This window comes from Hipposideros armiger, unplaced genomic scaffold, assembly GCF_001890085.2.
Source record: "Hipposideros armiger isolate ML-2016 unplaced genomic scaffold, ASM189008v1 scaffold_600, whole genome shotgun sequence".
Classification (NCBI taxonomy): domain Eukaryota; kingdom Metazoa; phylum Chordata; class Mammalia; order Chiroptera; family Hipposideridae; genus Hipposideros; species Hipposideros armiger.
The window spans coordinates 702,917-725,322 of NW_017731950.1; the positions used below are offsets into that span (position 1 = coordinate 702,917).

At 39.9% G+C, this 22,406-nt stretch overlaps 1 long non-coding RNA gene across 2 annotated transcripts in view; it reads right to left on the bottom strand.

Moving 5' to 3' along the window:
* Positions 1–20,961, bottom strand: part of LOC109371918 (uncharacterized) — a 25,142-nt gene extending 4,181 nt beyond the window's left edge. The window contains exons 1-2 of one of the 2 annotated variants that reach the window (XR_002121960.1): positions 20,902–20,961; positions 19,688–19,768 (exon numbers count right to left, since the gene is read on the bottom strand). This is a non-coding gene — a long non-coding RNA (uncharacterized LOC109371918). Of the gene's footprint in view, positions 1–19,687; positions 20,159–20,901 lie in introns of both variants that reach the window. The other variant, XR_002121959.1, reaches the window with a different exon arrangement.
* Between the last annotated feature and the right edge of the window lie 1,445 nt (positions 20,962–22,406).

The following is a 22,406-nucleotide window of genomic DNA, read 5'->3' on the forward strand; positions in this document are numbered from 1 at the left end:
TCAGCTCGGGCTGACTCGAACCGCTGTTGCTCAGAGCTCAAACTCTTGAGTGAGCTCTTAACCAACTGAGCCACTCAGCCGGCCCTTGTTTATGTATTTTTTTTGCCATGCTTGCTTAACTCTTTTTTTTTTTCAGATAGTCAAGTTGTGAAATGTTTTGAAAAGGTCTTTCACTATCTCAGCCAGATGATCAAGGCCAACATCAACAGTGTAAGTCATGCTTATAGTATGTACCCTTAATATGATATGGTGAAAATGGCAATTTACTTCTGTGCTTTTTAAAAAAAAAAAAAAACACCAAAAAACAAAACCTATAACCCCAGACAAGTCAACATTGAGGAACATTCTAGAAAATATCTGACCAATACTCCTCATTACAGTCAAGATAAAAAACAAGGCAAGTCTGAATTATCACAGCCATGAGAGCCTAAGAAGACATGATAAGTAAACGTCATGTGGTATCTTGGGTGAGATCCTGGGACAGACAAAGAATACTAGGTAAAAACTAATGAAATATGAATAAAGTATGGACTTCAATTAATAATAATGTACCAATTTGGTTCAATATTTGTAACAAATATACCATAATAATGTGAGGTGTTAATACAAGATATATTGAAACTCTCTATACTTCCTATTTTTTTCTGTAAATCTGAACCTTTTATAAAAAAATTAATTTATTTTAAAAATCAATACTATTTAGAAAAAACATGAAAGGTCTTTGTGTTTGTTTTCATATGGTAATTCTAATCTGTTGTGCTTGTACTTCGAAGGTTTTCACATAAATTCTCTCAAGTTATGATACCTCATAAACTCATCTTACTCACAGGTTCTGAAGATTTAAAAGAAACAGGAAGAGGAAGGGAGTTATACTGCTCAAAGATCTTACCCTTCTATCAAATACATGACTTAAAAAAAATCAAGTATTTAACCATACAATCATTACTCAGCTCAAAATTATTCACAACTAGGCTCCATTTTAGAAAGCAATGCAATTGCACTTTAACAAATATTAGAAATACATGAAAACGAAAAAAGTATCCAGTTCCACCCACATTAAAACAAAACAAAACAAAACACCTATTTTCTGTTTTTCCCTGTATTCCTTCCCACTTGCTACAGTCACAGTGCTCATGAAATTGGGCATTCTGACTTTTATACTATAATTTTATCATAAACACACTTCCCACGTTACTTCATAGTCCAGATTTTCACTTTCAAAGCCCTCATAATAGCCCATTAAGCAGATATACCACAATTTAGTTGAACAACTCCCTGTTGCTGACATAGCAAAGAACCATTTCTACATTTCTACCATGGATGAATCAAATTCCCCTCCCCTTCCTGTGTTACCCAGCTGAAGGGTGAGATGATGACTGCAGTGTATTTATTCCTTGGGAAAACATCCAGTGTCCGACCTCTTGACCTGTACCTCCTGCTCGGGCCTACCAAGGACGCATTCAGAGTCCTGCTCAGCAGTTTTTAGGCAGCACAGCAGACACTGCAGCTCCTGACATTATGCTGGGCTTTGTCCTCCCCGTTCCAGTTCTCACAGTGCCTCCCTCTAAAACCTGGCCTCAGGCGCTTAAATACCTCTAACCTGCTCCTAAAAGAGAAAAATGAAAGTTGCTCTTCTTAAGTTTATGCACCGCATGTCTTAAAAATGAAATTTCTTCATAGATAGGAATGCAAAAGAGGAAATAATAACAGGTGAGAGAGGCACTGCTAGATAATAGATCATAAAGCTGCAATGGAAGGCAGAGGTAATGTGTTATTTGTAAGAGGTCATCATGCTGAGATCATCTGTGAAGCCTATTAACTCCAGAGAGATAAATGCTAATACATCTGGCTTCTTTTCAGCGTGTGTGTGTGTGTGTGTGTGTGTGTGTGTGTGTGTGTGTGTGTGTGTTTAAATCACAAGTGTTTACATGAGACTTGTTATTGTTTCTGACATCACTTCAAAAGTCAAGCTTAAGTTTGGTGCTGCTACAGATAGAGAAAGGAGGGAAAATAGATTGATCACTAATTTAAAAAATGTTCTGTGGCAAAAGGCACAAGAGAATAGGGGGCTGGTACTAAAACATATAAGAGTGCTCAGTACCAACTCATCAAAATGGTCCCTTAACTGGCAGAATTTACATCAGGAAGACAAAAAGCATGAGTAATGATCTTGTCAAAAAAGGACGCTCTGGACTATCCCATACAAACAAGCAGCAGAAGGAGGCTGGAGTCCTGCCACTCAGCCTCATGAGTAAACAATTGTGAGGTCAGTCCCAGCTTGGAAACACAGGCAGTTCCTTTCTTTGTGAATTGGACTCAATGCATAGAGCCCATTCCTGATCCCAAGCAAGAATGGAAGAACCCAGAAAACTGTGATGAAGCAGATCATGTCACATCAGTCAGCTGTGATCCACCTCAGTGACTGTGAAGCCAGATGCATGTGGGAAGAAGTGTGATGCAGGACAGGCCAGTACCTGTGATCTGGCGTCATGGGATCAGGCTTCGACGCCTTGGGAAAAGATTTCAGGGTGAAGGAATCTACAATATACTGGGGCTTTTTATAAGTTGGATGTGACAATTATCTTTGTCATTGTTGTTAAGTTAGCCTACTTTACTTTAGGTGGAATTCCTTTGTATGTTAAGACCCCAGTCCATCACAGAAGAATTTAAAATCCTGAAAATTCCATGTATTTTCCCCTATAATTCTTTGTTTACTTCATATTTTCTTGTTTCCAGATGATTTCTTACTTTTCAAATTCTGGTAACATTTTTCTACATTTAAATGAATAGAAATCAGACAACCTATAATTTATTTTGTTTAGTTCAGTTGGCCTTGTAGTTCTAAAACATTTCTTTCTTTATAAAATATAAATGTGGGTTTTCGAGAACCTGCTCAATTTATAGTCAGCCTCAAACTCCACTCCATTCTAATAAATCAGCCTCCAAGTTTAGTAATGTGGAAAAGGTGCATTTTTATTTAACTTCTCAGAAACATCAGTTAATGAATTCCTAGGGCACTATGTCTATTTTATTCATGGTTTTATTACGCATAGGGCCTCGCTGAAATCTTTGTCCATAATAGTTTAGCAGTGTTGCGTGAAGTAGAAAAATATAGTGTGTTGAATAGGTAAAAATAAATAAATAAATAAAAGGAGGCAAACTTAGAATATGAATATAGGATAAAAATAGAAATCCAAGACAAATTTCTTGAAGACGGGTTCTCATGCTTCTCTCCCATGCTGGGGTGGGGGGTGCAACTGTGGTTATGGGGGAGCTTGGTGTTCCCACCACAGACTCCCTGGGCTGGGAGGAGGGCCTGGTAAGGAGGGCAGGGCCTGGCAGGACAGCCAAAGCAGAGGTATAGGTGTTATTTTATATATATAATTTTTTTTTGTAGTAAAGGTGTTATTTGAATATATGTAGAACCCCTGGCAATGAAGCTTTTCGAAGGTGCTGTTATGTTGTCAAATGGAAGCACCTTTGGCTAAGGAAGCTGGGGCTGGACTTTAGCACCTTGTGCCCTCTCTTTTTATACAGTGTTCACTGACACAAGTCGTATTGACAGAACTGCCAGGTCTGGTGGTAGAACGTGTGAGAAATAAGGTGACACTGCTCCAGGCAGCAAAGAAGTTGAATGTCAGTCAGGGGAAAAGGCCAGTAATGATGGCAGAAAAAGCCAGCAGCTCATATGGGGGCCCCTGCCCTGACTAGGACCCTGCTCAGCTTACCCAGTTGCTTTGAGCATCACTTAATGGAAGAGCCCACCCAAAAGAAGCTATCACAGGGACATACTCTGGAAGCTGCTGGACCAAGACTCTATCTTCTGAACTACTGAATGGTCCCAAGACCACCAATGGAGGTAGGTCCACAAGACCCTTAGCTCTGCCGGGACACAGAGGCCTCACCCCATGTGGGCCAGGAAAGAGAGATGTCAGTGGGTGCAGCAGAAGATATGAGTTTATTCTCCTTTACTGAGGGGCTGGGTGGTTTGCTGAGAGCATTTCTTCAGGCTGGGAATCTCCTTGATCCCAACAGAACAGGCATCATTGACCTCCCTGGGAGTGGGCTCATTCTGTGGCATTAAGTAGAAAGGCAGTGGGGTTGATGACACTACACGGGCAACTTAAGAGTCTGACTCTAAAGGAGGGGTGTATTCTACCAGTGAAATGTTCTGCTTAGTTTTTAACCCACGTTTTCAGCCTTCTGCACAGGTCAATTTACTTGGGAAGCCAGAGGGCTTGTGATGATAGTTCATTTTTCAGCATCCCCCCCAAGGACTTCTCTGAACTGTGACTGCAGTGCTGAGTGACAAGGAGCTCTATGACTTAGTGATGTACTGCCTGTCCAGTGCCAGCCACCTAACACAGGCCCCCGAGTTTAGAGCTTGTTCTAAGCCCTTGGCTATTTCTGTCATTTGACATAGGGTCCTTGACAGACACTTCTTATTAGCCATTCAGAGGGACCCATGGATTCCCCAGTGGCTGTTTAACAAGGGAGAAACAAAATATAATGTACAGAAATGGAAACGCTCTCAGATAAAATCCAAATCTGCAGTATTTAACTAAGCAAGTAGCAATGATTTGGGAATTTGTAGAAATTCTGGGGTTTGAACTTATATTGCTTAGAAAGAGAGAAGTTAGCATTCTCCCATTCTTCTAGACCCATTTGGCCTGTCACACCTTTTATGAGTGAATACATGTAAGGTGGCTATTTGTCTGTGTATTGTTGTCTATCCATAAGAGCTCTATTTGGGACTTCTAAAAAGACCGTACTCTATTAATAATAGAAAGCATCTTATTTTTTTGAACATAGAATTGTGAGCTATTAATGCCAAAATCAAGTCCTAAAGATGGAGTCTTGTACTTAAAAAGTAAAAAAGCTGTAATTAAGACAACAGCACTTTATTCTGTAATCAGTGTCTTTGTCTGGAGTAGAACACTAAATATTTCTATTAGATTTTCATTTCTTTAACTTTTCATTCACAATGGCACATAGTAGGTTGAATCTAGGTTCCCTTGAAAGCAGAGCCCGAGACACAATTTGCAGGGAGGTAGATTTAGAAGTGTACATCTACTATTCATTTACCATATACTGGGTGTTTTGCTTATTTTGTTCCCCTTTAATTTTCACAACCCTAAAAGGAAATAACAATAACAGGTAAACTGTACATGACATTACTCTAAGCAGGGCACAGATAATCACTGAATAATAATCACCAACAATATTTTTGTACCTTCTTATATAAATGATAAAGCTGAGGCACAGAGAAGTTAGGCAAGTTTTTTAGCCAGTGAACAGCACTGTTAAGGCCAAATCCAGATAACCTGGTACCAGAGACTTTGCTCTTAACCATGAAGTTCTACTGCCTCTTGAATAATGGGGTAGTAGATTTGCTTGTTTGTCTAGATTTGCTTAGGGATTTTTAAAAATAGACTTTATTTTTTTAGAGCAGTTTTGAGTTCACAGAAAAATTGAGTGAAAGGTAGAGAGATTTTTCTATCTAGTCCTTGTCCTCACATGCATAGCCGCCCCCATTATCAATGTCCTCCACCAGAGTGGTACATTTGTTACAACTGATGAGCCTACATTGACACATCATAATCTCCCAAAGCCCATAGTTTACATTAGGGCTCACTCTCAGAGTTGTACGGGTTTTCACGAGTATATAATAACATGATCCACCATTATATCACACAGAGTAGTTTCACTGACCTACAAATCCTTTTGTGCTTCACCTATTCATCCTTCCCTTCTCCCCTAACCCCTAGTAATTACTGATCTTTTTTATTATTGCCATAGTTTTGCCTTATCCAGAATGCCATACAGTTGGGATCATGTATTAATAGTATGTAGCCTTTTCAAAGTGGCTTCTTTCACTTAGTAATATATATTGATGGTTTTTCCATGTCCTTTTATGGCTTGATACCTCATTTCTTTTTAAGAACAAAGTAATAACTCCATTATATGGAGGTACCACAGTTTATTTACCCAATCACCTACTGAAGTACATGTTGGTTGCTTCCAAGTTTTGGCAGTCATTAATAAAATGCTTTAATAAATATCTGTCTACAGATTTTAGTGTGGATGTAAGTTTTCAGCTATTTTTGGTTAATATCAAGGAGTGTGATTGCTAGATCATATGGTGAGTCTATTAAACTTCGTAACAAATCATCAACTGTCTTCCAATGTGGCTGCACCATTTTTCATTCCTACCTGCAATGAATGAGAGTTCCTTTTGCTCCACATCTTCACCAGTATTTGGTGTTGTCTGTTCTGCATTTTAGCTATTCTAACATGGGAGTACTGGTATCTCATTGTTGTTTTAATTTGCATTACCCTGATGACATTTGACATGGAACATCTTTTCATACGCTTATTTACCATCTGTACATCTTCTTTGGTGAGGTGTCTGTTAAGGTCTTTGGTCCAATTTTTAATTGGATTGGTTGTTTCCTTATTGTTGAGTTTTAAGGGTTGTTTGTACTCTGGATAACAATCCTTTATCAGATGCGTCTTTTACAAATATTTTCTCCAAATCTGTGCCTAGTCTGCTCTAAATTTCTGCTCTGACAAGTTGATTCCCTGTATCCATCTATCTGTCTCTTCAATTTTTAAGGACAGTGGTTTGCCTTGTGGCCTCGTTGCTATTACAAATCTAAGAAGAATTGTTGCCTTTTTAAATCAGAAGTTAGTAGGGGCTGGTGTGCCCGTGGTTGGCTACAAAGGGACATGAGAAAACCTTTTGGAGTGACGGAAATATTCCACATCTTGATGCAGTGGTAGTTACCCTACTCTATGCATTAGTCAGAACTCACAGGACCGGACACTAAAAGTGATGAATCATTCTGGTTGTGCATTATACCTTAATAGAAAAAAAAATTTTTTTTCTAAGTCCAGTCTTTGAAAACAGACTACATCTAAATTACAAGCTCCTCCACATTTTAGTCATATGATCATATTTCATAAAACCTTTCTCAGTCTCCTTTTCTTAACTTGTAAAATAGAGCTAATAACTGCAGAGGGTTGTTGGGAAAATTAAATAAAATGATGTATGTAATTATTTATCACAATGGCAAGCAATACAAGTGCTCAATAAATGGTAGTTACACTTTTTATCTGCCCCATTAAAGAACTAAGAGGTTGTTTAGGGCAGAGGTTTCTACATATATTTGTGTGAGCATCCCTTTTAAAAAGGAAGTAGAAGTTTTATCAGAGAGCTTTTTAAGAGTTCTACAGTCCCACAGAAAGAGGGCATCTCTTTACTCTTGGATAAGCTTGAGTTCCTAGAAAACAAACTGAGGAAAACATTTAAAAAATTAAAGAGCCCTTTAGAGCTTTGGCCACTGTATTAGTTCTCAAGATATAATTTAGTCATTCATTCAACCAAAGAGCAGCTATATGCACCAAATACTGACTGTCCTAAATATTGGAGAGTCACCCAAGCAGTCAGAAAGTCCCTGTCCTCAAGGAGCTTTGGTTCTACATTTAGTGAGAGTCACAGAGTAAGCTCCCTATGTATGCTACCCACAGAAATTTGAAAGAGACCCCTCTAGCCACTTGGAAACAATCAAGAAGACATTTCTCTCAACTACCCATCACCTCACATTGAGTCTCACCATGCGTATTGCTCTTCTTTTTCTCCTCTTAGGACTTAGATTCCCCTACACTATACCATATATCCTCCCTTTTGGCTCTTACTTTGAAATAATTTCAACTCACAGAAAGTTGCAAAAATAATATAGAGAGTCTTGTGTACCCTTAACTCAGCTTCCTCCAGTGGAAAATCTCATAGAATTTAGCACAATATCAAAACTGGGAAGTTGACGTTATACAATACATATCACTAACAAGGTAGACTACAGGCCATGTTCAGGTTTAAACCCACGATCTTTGCCCATCGATTGAAATTTTCTTCAGCTCCCTGATCTGCCAGTCCCTTTCTAGGTGGCAAATAGTTTCTCCTCTCTTAGAACCTGAAGCTGAGGCCTCTAAGACTCCCCGGGAACATTTCAGACTCCCTTTGACGAAAGAGGTTGTATTCAAATGCTCTTGTTACAAAATCACAATGTCAAAGCCAGTTCTGCTGCATCTCTGCCAACACTTCATGCCAGATTTCATTTGAAACCACAAGGACAGTTATTTCCACCTTGCATCATACCCTGTCCCACATGTCACCGTCTGAAATGCAAGCTTCTTCTCATCTCGCTTTTTCCATACTCGGGTCCTCAGATATCTCAGTGTTGTGTCCTTCTCGTCAGCCCACCCTTCCACTCCTTTCCTTTCTCCAAACGTTTTCAGCTGTCGTCTCGGAAATTTTTGTTTCATGGTAATTAAACTCTCTCTTTCTCTCTCTCTCACATACACACACACACACCATAAACACACCTTCATAGAATGGTAACTTATCTTCTTATCTTAAATAAGACTAGACTTCTTCACAAAGTTACCATCTCACTAGAAAACCTTCAGGGAAGATGTTAATTCTTCCTTGTTGCACATCCGCAGAACTCAGCCAAATACCAGTGCCACCAACTGACTGTGAGGTCACAGGGTGGTATCAGTATTCACACAGCTCCTCAGTGCCTTTCACACGCTTGTTCCTCTATCTTGGTATAACGACCGTATGGCGTCTGACTAGTCTGCCTTCTACCCTCCTGATTCCTGTCCTGTCCCCTCCTAACCACTTGATATTTACCAAGACCTTAGTACCTCACTCAGAGCTTTCTTCTCTATCCCATGGCCTTCTATCACATTAAATAACACTGACACCTATCAATGTCCATGTAGATAACCTTCCTAACACTCTAGCTTCTCAGTTTCTTGAATTTCTGAATTCCAGTGGACTTTACTTCCTCTACCCTCTAGCTGCCTATACTTATGGACATATCACAGACATGTTACAAGCCAGAACCTTTCCACTTGTGACACCTTGAGCTCCAATGCTCACTCTGACCTATCTCCTATCTTTTGAAGTTTTTCAAACTCATCGATGCCTTTACGTCTACTTTTGGTGTTATATGTTCTTTTAGGTCTCCTGATGACTCCATTTTCTCCTGATCACCCCATTTTCTCTCAACTCATCAGTTTTTTTCTTAAACTAATTTACTTTTCTACTCAGCCTGGGAGCCATGGTAAATGACTTGACTTCATCACGAGGACCCCAGCTTCTAGGCAGGCACTCCCCTCCTTACACTGTATGCTCCTATTAAAACCCAAACACTGCATCACGCCCCAAATCTGTGCTCCATTCCTCTACAGGTAGGATCCTTAGCATTGCAAAGAAAATGTTCTGGACAATGAGGTTGGTGTCACTACAGATTCATGGTATTCAGCTCAATTCTCAATGTCATTCAGCAAATCTCTTTGCTTGTCCACTATAATCTACTGCTTCCTCTCCTGTTCTCTGCAACTGTGTCAGACCTTCACCATTCTGCACAGGCTCCCTATCCTCACTGTACAGTCCTCACTCCCACTTTAAATCGGCAGGTACAAGTTTAAGTGATCACTAAACAGCAGTGAAGATGATATTTAGATAGCCAGCCTCCAAGATGATCTGCATGATCCTGACCTTCCATTATGACTTTGCTAAATTAACATTTGTTAAGTGGAGCACAGGGTGCTCAATGGTAAACCAAGGTTCAACAATAGACCACAAGAGAGACTAAAGTAGAGATGTTTATTACACACAGGCCCTGGAGGGAGATCAAGGCAGAGTGCAGACAGAGAGAGGCAACACGTGCAGCACATGCCTCGATTAGGGTCCATTAATGGAGTGCTTTGAGGTTTCCAGGCTAGGGTTGGATTGGTTAATTTAAACCAAAAGAGTAGAGTTTTTGTAAGCCACAGGGGTTTTATCTAAGGGGTGTGTAAAGTATACAAGCGCTGGGAGGCAAGGAAGAACGTCAATCATGAGGGCTGTTGGGGAAGTCATATCAGAAAGTTTCATTTGCCTGTCACTCTGTGGGCTGCTATCTTGGGCATGCACATGCATGTGGGGTCTAGTGTCAATGCAAGGTCCCTGCAGTTCACATGGACAAACACAATGGATGCTGAGCCACCAGTACCATGAAGTAGCTTAGCTAAACTCTCGACACCTTCTGATATTCATGCCCTTGTGTGCTCTCCTCTCTCCAACAGGCTTTGCATAATCAGCAGAGTATGGTGCAGGTGATTTCTGAGGCTAGATCATAAAAGGACACGTAGCCTCTGCCTTGGCATCTTGGATCACTTGCTCTAGTGGAAGCTGAACTACCAGGCCATGAGGTGATTTAAACCACTCTGTGGGAAGGGCTGCCACAGAGGAACTGAGGCCTCGTACCAACAACTGCAACATATATGAGCCATGTATGGGAGCCTCCTGGGAAGTGGGTTCTCTAGTCTCAGTCAAGGCCTCAGACAACTGCAGTCTCAGCCAATATAGTGACTACAACTTTACAACAGAGCCACACAACTAGGTCTCTCCTGAATTCCTGATCAACAGGAAGTCTGAGAGATAATGTTTTTGTTTGTTTTAAGTTACAAAATTTTAGGATAGTTTGGTATGCAGGCATAGATAACCAACACAGATTTATAGGAACAAGAGCAGAGGCAAGGAGACTGCTTAGGAGGTCATATAATAGTAGTCCAGGCAAATGCTAATGAGGGCCTGAATTATGGCTGTGGAGTACAGATGGATATAAGAGTAGGATCTGAGAAGTATCCAGGAATAGAATTCTGCATGACATTGAGTGGATGTGGGTGTTCTAGGAGCATATAATTATTCTCAGCTTTCTAGCTTTGTGGCTATATGCCAAAAAATTAAAATAGAAAATGAAGGAGGAAGAGGTAATCAGAGAGAAGGATTATGAACTCAGAATTATGACTTTGAACTTGAGGTGCATTGAAGTACTACGTGAATATGCCACCAAAGACCTCCATAGTGCCTACTGCAATGATTTCTTTTCCGTTCTTAGCTTCCTGGAGTGCTCTGTTGAATTTGATACTGTTAACTACCTATGTCTGAAAATGTTTTACTTTTTTTGGCTCAAGAATCTGGTTCTTCTTAAACTCTCACATTTTCTCCTCAGTCTCAGCACTTCCTTTGCTTATCCAAACATTGATGTTCCAGAGAATTTCACCTCAACCCACCATTCAACTTCCTCAAAATGCTCTGCAGTGGGTACCCCAGAATCTAAGATTTACCTTCTTGGGTTCAGTAGAAGGAGGCTTTAAAAACAAATAACCTGATATAGTTGTCTCTTTTAATGGCTATATATTCAAATTTCTAATTGACATAATATTCTCCTTTTGCATCAGTTCTAATTTTCTGCTGTTGTTTGTGATATTATGAGCTATGATAAGAAATACATATTTGGTTTTGTCCCTGCTCCTGGCTCATAGCTCCCCAAATCCCTGTAATTTCCTAAGTAATTAGAGCAACTGGGGCACCTTTTGTTATGATATTTGGTTTTTGTCCTCGATTCCTGAAATAATTCCAGAATGATAAAGGTGAAACAGGTGTTTTTTTGTGATTCATAACAAGTCTCTTTCAACCACATCTGTGTTTATTAATAAGACAAACTTTGAAAAGCCCCTAAGGATGGGGATTGGTTGCCAGAGGAACCAACCACATGATTAGAAGTTTAAAATGTCATCCTCACCTCCTGACCTCCTTGGAGGAGAAAGGGGTTGGAGATTATATTAATCACCAATGGCCAATGATTCAATCAATCATATTTACATAATGAAGCATCCACAAGTTCAGAGAGCTTCCAGGATGGTGGGTACATGGAGGTGCTGGGACAGTAGTGTGCCCAGAGAGAGCATGGGAGCTCTGCATTTCATCACACATACCTTGCCCTTTGCATTTCTGAGCTATATTCTTTTATAATAAACCAGTACAACAGAATAAACCAGTAATAAGTAAAATGTTTTCCTGAATTCTGTGAGCCGCTCTAGCAAATTAATCAAACTTCAGGAGGGGAACATGGGTATCTCCAACTGAGAGCTGACTGGTCAGAAATACAAGTAATAAATAACCTAAAAGTAGAAGCTGAAGACTTCCTTCCCTTGTTGTCATACTCAACAAAAGGGAGATCATTAGTTGGTTTAAAATTATTTCTTTCCGTTTCAATTTCAAGACATCGGCCAAATATACAAGATACTTGAAGTTTCTTTTAAACATCCTTAGGGCTATCAAGAGGACATAAAATCTTCATGACATCTTTTGTGCAAGATTACCTGAAGGATATAATAAAACATTTGCTTCCTTGGTGGTGGTAGAACCAAGGTATGAGAAAAGTAATAAAATAATTTTAATATATTTCTTCTACTATCTCTCTATATTTACCAAATGTCAACTTTTTATTATTATAACAAGTTTCTGTTGTCAATTCCTTATTAATCTAGGTAACTTTGAGCACTATTGACCCTGAAAAATTTGTAGGATGCTAGTGATTCATGTTAAAATGGGTTTTCCCAAAAGTTTCCATATAATATTACATATATATATATATATATATATATATATATATATATATATATATATATATATATATATATATAAATAAAAGCCCTGTAAAATCAGTCTCAATTTTTATCATTTCAGCACTTCATTTTTTAAGTTATTTCTTTATAAGGAAATTATGTATGTGGCCAAAAATGATAAATAATAGAACTCAAATGAATAAAATCTTCCTCAATTACTGATAAGATTTTTAGTATGCTCATATTATTCCTCAAATAGTTACATTAAGCACATTTTTTTCACCAACATTTAAGGACATATTATGTAGACGTTTTAAGGACTCTTAAGAACATATGAATCTTAGTCATCTCAAGCTACTATAACAAAATACTATAGACTGGATGGTTTGAACAACAGACTTTTATTTCTCAAAGTCTGGGGGCTGGGAAATCTAAGATCAAGGTGCTGGTATGGTTGGGTTCTGTTAACAGCCCTCTTCTTGGCTCCTAGACAGTCACTTTCTAGCTGTGTGCTTCTATGGCCTTTCTTTTCTGTGTGTGAATAAAGAGAGATCCATCTTTTTTTTTTATAAGGGTACTAATACCATCATGAAGGCCCCACCCTCATGGCCTCAGCTAAACCTAATCACCTCCCAAAGGCCCCACCTCCAAATAGCACAACACTGGAGGTTAGGTCTTCAACACATGAATTTGGGGTGGGGGGCACAAACAGTCAGCTCATAAAAATATTACATAACACAGCCATATTTAAACATATTGTCAGTCAACATAAGCATTGTTAAGTGAAAAATTTAATATGTAGAGGCTGAAGCAACTGAATGTAATGTGGTATCCTGGATGAGGCTCTAGAACAGAAAAAGGACATTAATGGAAAAACCGGAGAAATGCAAATAAAGTCTGGAGTTTAGTTGATAGCCACAAACCAATGTCAGTTTATTAGCTTTGACAAACATAGCACACAAATGTGAGGTGATAACATTAGGGGAAATGGAAACTGGATAAGGAGGAGATGTATATATATATATATATATATATATATATATATATATATATATATATATATACAAGAATACTCTGTCTACATTTACAACTTTCCTATAAATCTAAATCATCCCCCAAAAGTTTATTAAAGAATTCATATGTAACATCTACAACATAAAGAAAAATATGTTATATAGGAATAAACATAACAAAAATGTGATGCCCATTATAAGCAAATATGAAACTTTATCAAACAATATTAAATAGGAACTTAATAAACAAGGAGAAATGTCATTTCATGCATAGGAACTTTCAATATAATAAGGATGTGAGGTCTCTCTAAATTAATACATAAATCCAATGTAATTTCAATCAAAATGTGACTAAATTTTTCATGGACCTCAAGAAACTAATTCAAAAGTGTTTATGGAACTGCAACGGGACAAGAAAGCCAATTCCAATGTCAAAGAAAAATAGAGTTGTAATAAAGCTGTAGTAATTAAAGCAGTGTGGTGTTTTCACAGATACTAACAAAACCAGTGGAACATGATAAAATCCCAGACACAAATATGGGGGTGGGGGGGNAGAAGGAGAAGGAGAAGGAGAAGGAGAAGGAGAAGAAGGGGAAGCAGCAGCAGCAGCAGCAGCAGGGAGGGGAGGGGAACAGAGGGGAGGAGATGAAACCATGGTTAACTTTATGGCAACTTGAATGGGCTAAGAGATGCCTAGATAGCTGGTAAAACACAATTTCTGGGTGTGTCTGTGAGGAGGTTCCTGGAAGAGATTAGCATTTGAATCTGTAGACTGAGTAAAGCAGATCACACTCATCAATACAGATGGGCATCATCCAATCCACTGAGGGCCTGAATAGATCAAAAAGGCACAGGAAGGACAAGTTTGCACTTTGCTTGAGTTAGGACATCCATCTTCTCCTGCTCTGAGACATCTGAGCTCCCGGTTCTTGGGCCTTCAAACTATAACTAAGACTTACACCATTGATTTCTCTTTTTCGAAGGCCGTCAGGCTTGGCCTGGACCTACCAAACCAGCTTTTCTGGGCCTCTAGCTTGCAGACTGAGGGACTTCTCAACCTCCATAATTGCATGAGTCAATCACCCATAATAAATATCTACCTATCATCTATCTATCTATCTATCTATCTATCTATCTATCTATCTATCATCTATTTATCTATCTATCATCTATCTGTCTGCTATTGATTCTGTTTCTCTGAAGAACTCTGATTGATACAGAGAGAAAGACAGAAAGGAGAAAGTATTAGATTTGATAATAAATGAATTAATAAATAAGGAAAACAGGGTATGAAATGGTGGGAGGAGGTTGAGGCTGAGATTTTAGGTAGCAAGGCCAGGTAAGGCCTCATGAGAAGGTGACTTTTGAGTAGAGACCTGAGGGATGGAGGGAGGGAACCATACAGATATCTGGAGGAAATGCATTCAGGCAGAGAGAACAGAAAGGCCCTAAGGCAGGAACATGCACTCTGAGTTTGAGGAACAGAAAGAAAGGCAATGAGCTTGGAGTATAAAAAAAGGAGATAAATAGCAGAAAGATTAGAGAAGTAACAGAGGAAACAGATTATGTGGGGTCTTGTGAGCCCTACCTTAAGTAAGATGGTAATGCTGGAAGGCTTTGAATAGAGGAGTGTCGTGATCTATCAAAATTTATTCTCTCTGTCATTTTCAGAATAGGCTTGAGGAAGAAGTAGAGCAGAATTGGTCCAAGATAGCAGGGTGATGAGAACAATTAAATCCTAACTACATTCAAATGTAGACCTGACATGATTGTTGACAGACCAGATATGGGAAAGAAGCAAAGATGACTCCAAGGGTTGTAACTTAAGCAATGGAAGAATGGAGTTGCTATTTATGAGCAGAAAGAACACTGGAGAAGCAGGTTTAGCTGGAATATCTGGAGCTCAGTTTTGGACACAATAAGATGGCAATGACTATAAAACATCCATGTGGGAAAGTTGACAGGTGGTTGGATGAATGAATGACTTTGTATTTCACTGGAGATTCTTGGCTAGAAATATAAATTTGGGAGTCAACTCAGCAAATAAATGACATGTAAATCCATGAAATTGAATAGGATCACTTAGCGTGATCATAAATAATGTGCAAATGGATCACTGGGGATCTAGTTAGAAGACAAATTCTGATTAAACAAGCATGGGGTGGGGCATTTTTAACGTTCGACCGGATGAAGTTGACATTGTCTCGGAAGGTTCCCAGCATCGAGTAGGAAGAAGATAGGGGTGAGTGCAGATAGTGAAAAAAAAGAGATGCATAGTCTGAATTCTAAGGCTCTCTAACATTTAGAGGTTGAGGAATAAGCAAAGGTGGCTGAGGAGAAACAGCTAAAGATAAATAAATGAAAAAAACAGATATGTGTGTCATCCTGGCAGGAAGAGGAAGATGAGGACTGAGAACTGACCATTGGAATAGGCAGTGCATACATCACCAGTGACTTGACAAGAGCAGCTGCAGTGGAGTGGCAGGGACTGCACCTGATTGAAATGGGTTCAAGAGAGAATGGGAGCAGAGAAGTTAGAGACAACTGATACCGTCAATTCTTTCAAGGAGCTTCACACTAAAGGGAAGGAGAGATATGGGGCTATAATTGAAGGAAAAAAGAAGGTCAAAATAAAGTCTTTAAAGGTGAGGGGGAAAATATTTGCATCCTAGTGGAAATAGTAAGTAGAAAGATATGCAGAGAGAGAGGAAAATATTGGAGCAATGTGCTTGAATGGGTGAGAGGGGATGGATTATAACGCTTGAGTGGAAGGGGTGGTTTCAGCCAAGAGCACAGCAGTCCATCCATGGTTACAGGAGAGAATATAAAATACAGACTTCTAAACAGGTAGGCGAGAAGAAGTCAGAATGATGGGAGCCATCTCTTCTGATTGTGTCTCCAACCCCCCCCCCCATTGGAATAGAAGCATGATTATTAGATGCAAGTGAGAATGGGGGAGGTTTCAGGCTAGAGAAGAAAGTACAAACAACCGACCTAGGGAGGGAGAGGATGACTGGATTAGAGAAACACAGTATGATTAGTGCCCAGGATTAAGTGCCCACTTGAGATTAACAGTCAAGAAATTAAAGTGAAGCCAGCCAACACAGCTATTGTTCTCCAGCCACATTCAACCCTGCAGGTTAAAGCACAGAAGAAGCATACAGCTAAAGAAGCAGGACTGTGGTTTAGTTACAATAAATCCATTTTTAAAACTTTTTGAGTCTCATGGGAGTCAAGAGCCATGCTAAACACTGGCACCACAATTATAATAACAATAATAATTATAGAACTCTTTCCATATGACAAACACCATGCTAAACTCGCTAGTTTTATTCAATCTTCACACACACACACACACACACACACACACACACACACACTCCTGCAACAGAGAATGGATACTGTTGTTATCACCATTTCACAGGTGAAGAAAAAAATGGAGGCTAAGGTGAGTAAAAATATGCTCAAAGTTATACATCTAATAACAGAAGTGACTGAGAGTTGAACCCCGTGTTGTTGATCAGCTGTCTAGTGGGGAGACTCATGAGAACAAGATGGGTCCTGAGTACATCATGCTACTTTGAGAGCATGCACAGATAGCCCAGGGAACACAGAGGAGAGATGCTTTTATTCAAAAAAATCTAAAAAGAATAAAACAAAAATAGGTAAACCCAAAGGTTTTAACAGCAGTGAACATTTCCATATGTGTGAATATATTCATCATTTTTACTCTAGTCAAATGGCTGTTACCCCCAATATGACAGGAATGATGTCTCCTCAACTTGGGAGTGGCCCAGAATGACCACGATTCTTGTTCAGTGACTTCATGAGTCCATGACCATGGCTATTCATACAGGCTTCCCTCAAATTCCTCCCTCAAAGATGTTGTGTGGAACAAATTCCAGAACTTCTCGCATGTGTATGTATCCTGATATAGTTCCCATAGCTTTGATACAAGAGCCCATAATGGGCAAAATCAATGAAAAAGGTTTTATTATTTTGAGTTTATTTCAAGTATTCTTAATGTAAAGAATTGGAAGGTCTTTTCTTGACCCTCTCTTACTCTCTTACGGTTTGAAGTGGCCCTTATAAAAAGGAAATCCAGAAACTGATTCTGCAATGCCTTCTTTGGAAGAATGGCTAAAAATGTCTAGCTCAAAAGACTAGACAGGAATCTGTATGCCCTATTTAGGCCTATTATGCGCTAGGCTGGGCTGGCCAGTTTACAAATGTGTTCTCATGTAGATTGCACACCAATCCTGTGAAGGAGTTTTTTTTGAACTTGAGTAAACTACAAGGTGGTGGTGGTGGTGACGGGGGGAGTGGGTAGTCTTTCAATTAGAAAGAGACAGAGCTAAAATTCTAACCCACCTCTCAAGGAATAAAACCCTCAACTAGTTAACGAAAAAGAACTCTGCCTCTCTTAATCCTTTGTGTGTGTGTGTGTGTGTGTGTGTGTGTGTGTGTGTGTGTGTGTAGCATAATCTCCTTTCAAAGTTTTACAAATGACCCAACTTTTTCAACACAATTCAAAAATATGCTTCAAACCTTTTTATTCTTGTTTTGCTCCCTAAATCAGAAAATGAAGCTTTATTAGCATTCTTCCTGACTTGGTAGACCGCTTCTAGGAAGAGATAGTGGCAAATCCCTGGCTGCCAGGCAGTGTGGAATTGCCAGATGAGGCCCACCACTCTTTAAGGATACAGATTACCCACCCAGGAAGCAGGAAAATTAATAAACACGCTTTGAGGCTATGGGGATTTGTTTGCTCCATCTACATGATCGAGGGGTGCCCTAAATCTAGCTCTCTAGCCTTCTCACATAATGCACTACTTAGACTAGATGTTCTGTAAGTGTTTTTATGAAGCAAGTTCCCGTTACATAGAAAGCTTTTGTCCATGGACAGGAATGTAGTAATGCTTTAGCTAGGATGCCACATCCAGGGCGCCACACAGATGTAAAAGTGTATGCTTTCCTTGGGAAAGGAAAAGAAAGCCAGGATTCCATCAAGAATGTGAAGTATGTTCTGAGCACCAAAAGAATCCCCTAAGTCCCGCCCTTTTGTTCAAGGCTGCTTTCCTGGAGCAGGTCTTTCATGGTTCACTAGTGCACACATTCCTGTGAACCTGGGATCACTCACTGGTTTGGGAGCACCTGCAATCCCCACTGGCAACAAACGGGTTCTCAACAAGTTCTTGTACACCTCTGAGTCAAGCCCTAGGGCACTGTCCAGGTGCCAAGAACATCGAGTCTCCACAGTGGGGAAATTGCATCCATTAAAACAACAAGATTAACTAAGAGGACAGGTGAGGTAACCTGTGCATTTGTGCCAACCTGGCAACCCAGGCTGATGCTTGCGTATTAAAATGTCCTGCCTAGCAACAGCTCCAATGCACTATTAAACTGGCTGGAGCTGCTTGCTTGCTTAAATATTTTTCAGCCTCAAACAGGAAGTCTTTAGTGACTCACTTCAGAAGGAACACTGAGGTAAGATTAGAGGGAAAGGTTGTTGGTTCCTGAATCTTCCTTTATGGGATCAAAGAGCTAAAGTCATACAGTATTAATAAAGCCCTTTGGGAAGGCACAAGTAAGCAGAATAAATTAACAGGTGAGCCAGAGTGGATTTTTCTCTTGCTGGAGTGTTTCAGTATAAATGAAAAGACCAGGGCCACCTCTCCAGACACTGAAAACTAAGGACTGAGCCCCATGAGCCCACAGCTCTGAAATTTGCACCGTGGCCAGCTTGCCATGTAGTTTGAGCAGCCTCCCCTTCTCAGCACCTCTGTGTTTGTCCAGCTGACCTCCCTCAGAGCCTTTCAAAGAGAAACGCTGTCTCCTGGTGTGACTGCCCCTGGGCTCTGGATGATTCCTCAGTCTGATCCTGCCTGGCAAACCTGAGGGACTGAGGGAGAATGCCAGCTCATTTTGTTTCCATGATAGGAGAACTTCCTCACAGAGGACTGCCAAAGATTCCAGCACAATGTTTACGATTCCAACTTTTGATTCTTAAAGAGAAATTATCAATGGTGCCTTGCACCAGAGAAAGGTGATGAGTGAGGCAAGGGACCTAGGAAGGTAAAACCTTTGAAAAACGGACAAATAATTCCATTAAAGAAATTGAGCCAAAGGTCCTAGAAGAGAACATACCAGAAGCTGGGCTCAACAGCTGTAACTTAGCTAAGTGTATGGCTGAACAATTCCAAGCTTACCTGACAGTTTAGTATCCTCCTGTGGAGTCTCCCTTGATAAAATGTTCCCATAATGACCTGCAGGTGCTCATCTTCCTCAACCTGAGAAGGTTAAAAAAATAGTATCACAACCAGAGAGAGTTGAGGTAATTCTCTCTGCCCTGACCTCTACATAAGAAATGCTCCCTCAACCTCACCCTCCCCTTGCATACTCTTCATTCTAGTTTAGCATTTATTGATTTCAAGGAACAGAGATCTTTTATGAAGAAGCTAGCTCTTCATAAAGGCAGAGAAGGAGACAGAGGATTGCTTAAGACATAGACCACCCCTTTAGCACAGCAAGGTCACGCGCAGACTTGGAGTTGAGACCCCAAAAAGTCTCAGGAAAGGGGCCACTGCTCTGTGTCTTCTCCTTGCACCCCTGTGTCTCTTGGTTCTGCTTCTCCTGTGCATCCTTTCTGTTCTCTTCGCTGCAGCTGTCTCCTGGGCTTCCTAGGAGGCAGAATGATGCTTGAGAATCAATCACCTTACCTGGGTTGCCTCCCAACTCTGTCACCATTATTTGTGTGACCTTACACATCCAATCAAGATAGTGATATTACCCATCTGATAGGATTAGCCTGGTGCTTAGCACACATGCACATTTCATAAGTGTTAGCTGCTACTGTTATTGTTATTGGTGCTGTTGTTACTACTTATGGTTACTGCTTCCCTCTAATTCTAGTTTGCCCCCAGATTTGGCTTCCCATGGCACAACTGCAACCCACTTTCTCTGTGACTTTGCATCTTAGTTCCCCCAGAGAGCCATCTTGGTGTTATTGTATTTAGTATTCCCAATCAAGTTGACATTAATGCCTGCCGTGGTTCTACCAGCTGTAGCCAGGGTTGGTGGCTACACTGTAGGAATGCACTCACCTAAACCCTCAGCTTTGGAAGGGTCCTTTGGTGGGGATGTTCCTAAGACACACCCCAAAGTATACCTACTACATGCTTCCACGAACTTTAACCAAAGCTAATATTTCAACATCCCATTTCCCTATTAGGAATTCAGTCTATTGTGAATGCTGTCCATAAACAACTTTAATTCTGAGGGTCTCATATATCTTTTTTAATGCTGGATGGAATCCTCTCAGAGATTGATGCTGGGCCCAAAATATTTGTCAGCCAGCCCTGACTCTTCTCTCCGAAAGCCCGCATAGCTCAAATCAGTGAGCCTGTTTCTGCTGGACACTTACATGCTTTCATGAGATTGGTGTCAGAGTCATCCCACAGCATCACTTCTTTCTTTTTAATGCTAAAGACAAAATCAATACCTTTCATTAATACACAGTTCATAGCTCAACATCCTCTATCTGTACACTGGTTTCTAACACGTGATCAGCACTTGGCTACTCCCACATTTTCTGCTCATTGGTCATAAAGGATGCTCTCATTGAATATTAAGCTCCGAGCTTAGCCACATATTTTTCCTCCACTCCCCATGTGATTTAAGTGGCCTGACTAGACATGCTGTGGCTCTCGGCATCCACACTGGTCTCTGCCACCCAGGTTACTCTTGACTTCATGTCCACAGCTGACCAACACCCAAACCTGGGATCATGACAGCTTAGAATGTTTGAGTTGTTTCCCATTAGATTCAGAAGCACAGAGATGATTAAGAGACTAGATACCATTTTATAAGTAGTTGGTTTCAGGTGGGACCCAGGTATTTTTTTCAATGCATTAATATTCAAGAGATTTTAAAATTATTTTTAAATTTTAAATTACTTTACATAAAGTTCACCATTTTTAGTATATAGTTTTTAGGTTTTGACAAACTTGTACAGTCATGTAGCTATCATAATCAAAATATAGAACAATTACATCATCCAAAGAAGTTCCACCATGCTTTATAACAGGCATCTCATTTTAAAACACTGCCTATGTTATTCTGATGGGAAGCCATGTTTGGGTATCACTAATATGGCCTAAAACCTTTTGCAAATGGAAAAGTTATATGTATCATCCAGGGTCATGTTTCTTGACAGCCCGGTAAGATCTACATCACTGTTTCTCAGTTTTTTCTTGTGCTAACACAGACACATGTGGTTTCTCTACGTAAAAACAATAAAACAAAATAAGCACAAACGGAAACAAATAAACCCCAAATTGAAACAGAATGAAGTAAAACCACCATAATACATAATCCAGAGAATTCTTAAATTAGCCTGAACATACATAGAAACAAAAGCCAGACAGAAAGGGTTGGCTGCACCTTCTGTACTGATTCCCAGCACAAAATGCTACTCTTTTCTTCCTTCTTTTATTTTTATTTTTTAATTTTGCAAATATTCTGTCCTACCCAGTGCAGAAATACATCCATGGTGAATCACCTCTAAGCCATACTCCACAACACAAACTCTCTCTTCCTTTACTTTCCCTCTGATCTACACAATGGAAAGGGGCAGGCTTGGAGAAAGCACATGCCATAAATATCTCAGGGTGACTGGCAGATAGACCTGATCCAATTATGGACTTAATGATTAGCTTGTAAATAAAGGAGCTTTGCCTGTTTTAGATGAGCTTCTCCAAGATAGACGCCATTTTGCTTTGAGAAGCAAACAGCTCCACCCAGGGGATGGTCCAAGCAAGGCCAAGGAATTGTGAAACCCTACGTGTTTTTAAAGGGAAGAGCACTAGAACTCGATGTGGGTGTGCCCACACATGGCAGCAGGGTGTGTGGGAAAGACCTATGATGGAG